This window comes from Homarus americanus, unplaced genomic scaffold (assembly GCF_018991925.1).
Source record: "Homarus americanus isolate GMGI-L3 unplaced genomic scaffold, GMGI_Hamer_2.0 scaffold31037, whole genome shotgun sequence".
Taxonomy (NCBI): Eukaryota; Metazoa; Arthropoda; class Malacostraca; order Decapoda; family Nephropidae; genus Homarus; species Homarus americanus.
The window spans coordinates 20,567,948-20,576,748 of NW_024722227.1; the positions used below are offsets into that span (position 1 = coordinate 20,567,948).

At 37.2% G+C, this 8,801-nt stretch overlaps 1 long non-coding RNA gene across 1 annotated transcript in view; it reads right to left on the reverse strand.

Moving 5' to 3' along the window:
* Window positions 1-608: 608 nt before the first annotated feature.
* The window catches only part of LOC121862412, a 16,435-nt gene continuing 8,242 nt past the window's right edge, over window positions 609-8,801 (reverse strand). The window contains exon 2 of the long non-coding RNA XR_006088225.1: window positions 609-1,048. This is a non-coding gene — a long non-coding RNA (uncharacterized LOC121862412). The remainder of the gene's footprint in view (window positions 1,049-8,801) is intronic.

The window sequence follows — 8,801 nt, forward strand, 5'->3', positions numbered from 1 at the left end:
ATTGTGTGGGTTAGATACCAAGATAAAATTTAAAGGGCTCACTCACTCAGCCTTTGAGCTTCACTGTCAGGGCAACACTGATGTCTCATGGTCAGCATGCTATGTACTGTTGCCAAGTAATCAATTAGTGATGGATTACCACGAGAGGAGGCCTACCAGAATAACATGCCAAAATCTCGAGCGTCAATTGGAGTTACTCATTTTTCATGAATTTTTATCTCTTGAATGATGCTTTGGGGTGTCAGTGCTAATTGGACGAGATTATCATCGACGCCTAGATGCATCACGGTGTGTGTGTGTTAAGAAATAAAAGCAATTTCCAATTTTGTTTGTGTGCATAAGCAAAACCTGACATAACCTACTGATAGGCCTTGGGTAATAGATGGAACACCCAAGGGAAGAAAGTTTACCAAATCTCAAACCCAGGAAACCAGTTGAATTTTGGTCCCAATAATCCTGTAGTTTAGTTTTCATATTACCGGTAATTTGATTTTTATATCTTGGGCATACAAATTAGGGCCAAAAGTTTGGATCTATATATTTAATGAACTACAGTACAATAAATAAAGTCATTTGACCTAAAATATAAGGTTATAAAAATGCACTTCTAATTTATTTTCTTTTTATTAATAACTCCAATATATATACATCCAGCACAAAAGATCAGGTAGGATGGTGTTAATTCCAATACTCACAACTGAAGTGCAGTTTAGTAACAGCCATTCCTTAATTAATGACACCAGGAGTGTTGAGCAGACTGTATTTATGAAGTAAATGATGGATTTGCAGACATTACAAAGGACATGAAAATAATAATCATCTCTCTATTTACATAAAACTAGTGTTTTAAATCATCATGTCCCTAACTGATATGAAATTTAAATCTGCGACTTTTACCGAGATTGAAATATAATGGAGACATCTTCTACATAACACATGTTTAATACGAGTCAGTTCTAGCAGCAGGAGCATAGTGGTTTTCACTAGACCGTTCTCCTGTGATCCACTGTCGATGACGCTCGTGTCGCATAGCAGCCACACGACTCAGCTGAAAATTATATTAGCTAAATACAGTACTGTATATGTTTAAATCTTATTCAAAACAAGAGTAGTGTACCACAAATGACATAATATGCCAACCATTAACCAAATACCAATTGTGCCTTTCCTTTCCCCATGGACAAGGCATCTGTGTAACACATTTATATCAGTGTATGGAAAGTTAAAATTTGGGAATCATACACAGATTGTAATGATGAGGCAAAGCAGGCTAATGGTGTGCCACTGACACAGATGGCAGTGTGGAAGTAAAGGGCAGTTCAGGGAGGTTAGACTCGGATAGCATGAGACCTGATTGTGTAACGGCGAGGATATATACAGTATGCTTTACAACCAAAACATATCTTTTTATGCATCGACTGTACCAGTATTTCAAACAAACACTGAAAGCTCCACACACCAAATAGCTACTGCACTTGAAATACTGTACAGAGCTTTTTTGTTCTGTATTTGTAGAGCAGGTTTAGTGGACCAGTCTAGCAGTGAGAATATTTTTCGGGGTTTAACAGTATGGGAAGGTGTATGCCGATCAGTGCTTAGAAAAAAAAAGTGTGCTTTGAATGGTTACGACAGTAGTTTCCAAACTAGGGGGTGCAAGGTTGGTACAGTACAGTGAGGGCATGAGGGGGAAATAAATAAGTACAGTAAGTCAAATTCAGCATTGCATATCTACCTCAATCTTACCTACAGCCTATCCTTTCATGTTCTTCTCTTCCAGAGTGGAATATCTCTTTTTTTTTTTTTTTGCCAAGATATCTCTAATACATTGGTCAAAGTATAGTACAGTATTGCAATAATATTCATTAGCCATGAAATTTTATTTTGTTTTTACCACATGTAGAGGTCATGTGCTTCATGCTTTTTCACTGCAGTACTGTATTTGTTGTCATTGTTCGATGAGTTATAAGCCTGATTATCTCTCTATCATCATTTTCCCTTTCCATATCCTCTGAAGTTTGCGTGTATGGTTGTATCCTCCAAACCACCATCAAATTGACTGAAGATTAGTTATCGGATAGATGGCAAAACTAATCCATTCACAGCCAAACGGTGATTTTGCTTTTCCAAGGGGGTATGCCATGACTCAATTGAAGACAAATATATTCTCAAAATTAAAAACTGTCAGTGATGAAGGTTCATCAGATGAAGCAAAAAATGAGGATGTCATTGACTTAAAAGGTATTACAAAACATGGGAGGCAGAAGTGTCTGAAGTGTTTGGAAAAGACACATGGATTCCGAGCCATTTTTTGTTTTAGAATATTCTGGACTATAGTATTTCCATGCTAACCTGGCCCATTAGCAATGCCCCTCTTCAAAAAAATAGCTGATTGGTTTAAAGAAAATGTTTGTGTAGATGTTCATTTATTCACACTAAATATGTTCACAATTGGTAAGCAGACCTGTTATTCTCTAAAATAGTCTTCAATGTCTGGAATATCAAAATTCAAATGATTTTAAGGCATAGGCAATTGAGAGGATGTTAGAATTTTTTTTTTATCACAAAAGGCCGAAAATTTGTTTTTCAATGAAGCCTTTTCATTATTTCTTTGTTTTGTACCAAACATAAAGCAAACAGAAACAAATGATAACAAAAACATAAAGCATTTTACTCCCTACCAGACTGCTTGTATTTATATCGAGTTCTGTCAGTTATATAAATGATTTGGAATATATCCAACCATACAAACTGTAGTACAGTACATTAGATGGCAAGATGAACAATATCAAGTAGCAGCCAAGGACTGTGGATTATCTAGAGATATTTGTTGATTAATTTTTACCCTGGGCATTACAAAATTACTTCACATGGCTCATTCCTCAATTTGTTGGGTTTAGTGATAAACATTCCATTTTTAGGATGTGGCTCAATCATTACCAATTTATTCATTTAAACATATAGATTCATTATATTCCTTCCCTTTTTGGTTCAGGAAGAGACTTAAACTATAGATCTGTGTTCAGATTAACGGCAACAGCACACTGGGCACTTTCCTCCCAACATATTTGGCAAACACGGTCCAGCCACCAAAACAAAGATACGTTTGCGTCACACTAGGATGTTTTGTTGGCGCATCTGCCCAACGTAATGAAAACAGCAACAAAGCGACTAGACAAAGTTGAGGCCTTGCATGAATGTGCTATAGTTCTTTAATTGCTGAAGCAAGTGAGGCATCTGCAAAAGCTAAAGAAAAGACAAGGAATGCGCCGTGAAGTTTGTTTACAAGTGGCTGCAGCTGGTTGGTCAAAGAAGACCCTGAATAATGATTTAATAATACCCAAGAACGTTTAAAGTGACAAATAAATAGAAACATGTCACTGTTTTTGTGTTATATTTAAAATTACTATTGTTTCATGATTTATTGAAATTTTTACTTGAATATTCAACACCTAATATGAAGCTCATTAGAGCACTAACATGGCCAGCAAGGCTGCTGCCAAACCGTTGTCCATTTCTCGCAACAGACAGAATCCTGCTGCTTGCTGGCCCGTCAGGCCAGCAGCCAGCAAAACAGGTAATACGTTTGAAGGAAAGTGCAGTGTGCTGCCTTAACACTGGGTTTCTAAACTTCCCATGTTTTTCATGATGCAAGGTATTCTTTAGTTTAATGTACCGGTAATTAGTTTAATGTAATTCTGAGCACATCCTTAACGGAGATACTGTAATTAACAACATACACGACAGGGGTGGATCCAGGAATCTCAAGGGGTGGGGGTGGGGGGGGGGTTAACATGGTGAGCACAGCAAGCCCACTCAGCTCCTCAGTTTCGGGGAGGGGCTGTAAGCCCCCATGAAATTTGTTTTAAATCTGACTAATATCATGGGCATTTTGAAGGGTGTACCTCCAACTCGGCCCATTTCCAACTTTGCCCGTCTTAGCTAATCAACTCGGCCTATGTTCAATAACCAACTAGGCCCACACATTACTAACTCGGCCCACCTTGCACACTTCAAACAAGTAGCTGACTAGAGGTTCAGGAATGAGTTTGAGATTTGTTTTACGTCTCTTTTGGTTCACAGAAATATGAAGTGTGAATGAGTGAATACCGAGGGTTCAATCAGTATGAACGACGTTTTTATGCATTTTTTATTAGAACTTGAGCAATAAACCACGATTCACATTCATAACTTGTGCTTTTCCAGGTGATTTCGAATAGGGTTTGAAATTATTGCTTCCAGAAATTTGCTTACAATTGATGTTAAACTGATTGGACAGTGGGTAGAGGATAGTGATCTATCTCCCTTCTTGAAAATCAGTATCACATTCACTGCTCCAGGATTCTGGTACTACACCCATTTTTAATGACATGTAAAAAAAAATTGCTAGGGGGCATACTAAGCTCTTCCTTACATTCCTTTAATACTCTGGCAAATATCTCATCAGGACCTGGTGACTTTTTAGATTTTAGCTTGTCTACTTGCTTACTAACATCGTTACTAGTCACTACTATCTCGCTTAATCTATTTTCTTCACTATCTCTGTACAGGTAGTCCCCGACTTACGACTGCTTGGACTTACGACCGTTGGGACTTACGACCGCCGCAGTTGTGACCATTTTTTTTTCAAACGACGCGCATTTTCTATACCGAAACGTTTCCAGTTAATGTAATCTCCATGTATAATTAGAAAATTATGGGGGCCCGATGTGCATTCAGCTGACTACATTAAAGGTAAGTGCTCAGTCACACTGCATCCATTCCTCATTATTTATTACTTTTACTGTACTGTATTTCATTGTAGATTTTTATTAATTTTTTGTTTGTTTGATTATTTTTTTTTTATGTTGGACTTACGACCTGCATTCAGCTGACTACATTAAAGGTAAGTGCTCAGTCACACTGTATCCATTCCTCATTATTTATTACTTTTACTGTACTGTATTTCATTGTAGATTTTTATTAATTCTTTTTTTATGTTGGACTTACGACCTGGATTTGGGTTCCTAACCCCGTCGTCAGTCGGGGAGCACCTGTATATAGTCGGTGCCTCGAGTATCACGTTCAAATTTTCGGTGGTAAAAACTGTTAAAAATACCTGTTCAGATTATTGCTCATTTCTCTGTCAATATCACTTAGCTTGTCGGTATTGGTTCAATATTGTCTCGCATTTTAGTTTGATACATTTGAAAGAATCCCTTGGGGTTTAACTTCGCCTCTTTGCTTTTCTTATCTCGGTCTTAACCCCACTGGCCAATACCTTATAAAAATCTCAGAGGTAAACTTCATGATTTATTCTCCAACCAATAGCCTTCCTTTGGCCAATAATATTCTTTAAATAATTATTTATCTATTTGTGGTCATTATTATTTTATCTGACCTTTCTGTATGGTATGTTCTGCCTTTGTGCATTAAGTAGGTAGTAGGCAGCTACCAAACAGGGAGGTACTACTGTCTGGGGAAGATATTGGAAGCATAATGTATTGTCTAATGGTAGACCCTGCTGCCATATGGCATCACAAAAATTTTGACCAAGTCCCAGGTTGCTGATCTGACTTTCTGCCTCATTTACACAAAATTGCAGGGTCTCAATTGTCTCTCTTACTATTGACAACACAACATACATATATTGTTTCTCACTTTATATTTTGTTTTATTTTTGTAATTCATTATTATTATTATTATTATTATTATTATTATTACATTTTCGCCCCCCCAGGCCCCGATGTGGGTCAGTGACCTGTGCCCGGGTGGGCTAATCCCCGTTATATAAAAAAAAAAAAAAAAAAAAATCTAATGGTAGAGCCTGCTGCCATAGGGCATCACGAAAATTGTGACCAAGTCCCAGGTTGCTAATACCCGCAAAAAAAAAAGTGAGTTATTTAAATTGGTGTGAAAGTCGTCAAACTAAAATCTCGTGATCAGGTCATCCTCAACACGCCTTCTTTTGTGAGGGTGTCGTTGTCAGGTCTCCAGGAAAAGTGATCTAAATTGTGAACTAAATATAAAATATAAAATTATATACAGTATAAAAGAAAAAAGATCACCTCTTCCACTATACCTCTTCTACTTATGTATACATTAATATATTAATAAGATAGAATGAAAAGATAAATCATAACAAATCAATCCCCCCCCTTACAATCTATGCTGCTTTTTATCATTGTAATTCATACAAAAATAAATACCCTATGTAAATTTTTACTTTTTAATCCGATTCGTTAGTCAAAGTGGTCCGAGTTGGTTATCCGAGATGGTCCGAGTTGGATGTGGGCCGAGTTGGACTGTAACCTTTTGAAGGCACATGCACTTGATATTATGAGATATTCCGAGGTCAACAGTAATTACTTTTTACTATACAAAAATGCCGGGGTACAATATATACTGCATTAAAGAAAAAGTGTTGGAATTTTCTGATGAAAATGGGAAATGTCGATAAAATCACATAGGAAAGAGGAAACAATGGAGCATTTTAGCTTTTATCTTTATTCAAGACATCTTCAGAGTTGCCTCTGAAGATGTCTTGAATAAAGACAAAAGCTAAAGGTGCGGCCACACGAGCTTACATTTTGTCGCCAACATGTGATCGACAAGATGAAATGAGGCACAGGGTTCCGACTCTCGGTAGGGTGCGGCTGCGTGCACTAGATCGGTGTTTCCTCGTTGATCACATGTTGGCGACAAAATGTAAGCTCGTGTGGCCGCACCTTAAGGTGCTCCATTGTTTCCCTTTTCCTGTGGTGTGTGTATATATATATATATATATATATATATATATATATATATATATATATATATATATATATATATATATATATATATATATATATATATATATATATATATATATATATATATATATATATATATATATATATATATATATATATATATATATATATATATATATATATATATATATATATATATATATATATATATATATATATATATATATATATATATATATATATATATATATATATATATATATATATATATATATATATATATATATATATATATATATATATATATATATATAGATAGATAAAATTACACAGGGAAAAGGGAAACAATGGAAAACCTTAGCTTTTGTCTTTATTTAAGACATCTCCAGAGAGTTTGACTTCTTTTATTCAATAAAGAAAAGCACTAACTTTAGGAAGGACATACAGTACATCTATTTACTGCCACTTGAAACTTTCCATTCAGAAAAGTACATGAATTTTTCAGCCTCTAGCACCAAAAACAAATCTTGCTTACAGCACATTACCTACTTGCTTAGTTTTATAAGTGCATTCCCTAAGATCATCCAGGTAGTCTATACAACGTGTTTTGCCACGCTGAACTCCGTAAGCTTCAAGACACTCCATGGCACGCATTTCAAAGTCTGCACATTTTGAGGAAGACTGATGAGTTAAGATACCCCCAGTCAAGTCAGTCAGGGGTGTGCGGAAAGCTGGAGCAATGTGAGTTGCCATAACTGGAAAAAAGTGGGTTACTTAAGCAAGAAACAATGAAACTCCAAATTAATAGAATACTGTACTGTAGCCAATAATGTCAGAATTTTAGGTAAACGTTTAATTTAGTGATGCAAGCGATTTCATCAGCAAAAACATTTTATTCCTGCATGAACTTTGCTGCTTTTTTTTATTGGAGAAAGTTTTTTCTGGGGAAAAAGCATTATAACAACCAGGCTATGATTATAACAAACACGACCATGAATATAATAACCACGACCATGATTTATAACAACCGACCATAATTATAACAACCGACCATAATATAACTAACCGACCATGATGATTATACATAGTGAGGGTTCCCGTCAAGACCACAGCTTACATCTCAGAAACTCCAGTCTGACCGACATTAGGGAAAAAGTATAGGATAACTTGCGGTTGACCAAGGATTGCAAACCAACCAGGCTCCCCTCCCATCACCCCACAACATGTAAGAAGGCACCAGCCGACTCTCTCCCAATATACAATAACCTACACCGCAGAAAGAAGTCCAGACCTGACTCACATTAGCCAGGTCACTTGTAACCCTTGAGCCCAACTCAAGGCTCTCGTGTTACACGGCCCCACCTGACGACTTCTCTCACATCTCAGAAACCCAGTCTGGCCCGACGTTTGGGAAGTCAAGTGGGGAACTCATCGCTGTTTCTCCCAATATACACATGGCCCCACCTGATGACTTTCCCAGATAGTTCTGAATAGGTCCAGGCCTGACCGCACACGGTGGGGTCAAAGAGAACCTTCGTTGCCCCCAGGCCAGCTGAACCTGACGGCTCGCTTCCCAATATATAGGACGTCCTGGTACTCCTCGAGGGAATTGGCAGAGAAGCAGTTGTCTTGTAACCAGGCCAGCTACCACGTCCCCAGTCCTGCTCGAGAGAAGCCCACCACTATGTAACGAAGTCTCAGCGGTCCATCGACAAAGTGCTGTCAACTCCACGTGTAACAGTAAGTGCTGGCTGTAGACTGTAGAAGTGCAGTGATCCTGAACTCCCCAACGATCGACTTAGTGAAGTGCCCATTTTAATTGTGAGGTTAGGTTATACGAGAATACCATAGTCTATCATAAATTGTGTAATGAACCCCCCTATTAATCCCCCTATTGAACTAGTAAAATAAAGCTGTAACACGCATTGGTGTTTTATATACTACACTTGTACTGTGCCTGTGTTAATATACAGTGTTGATCATACCTCGAGACACGCTACCACTTCTCGCTATAATACTCTACTACTATAAACTCCTAACTTACCTCTGTAGATTTGTCTCATTACAATGGTG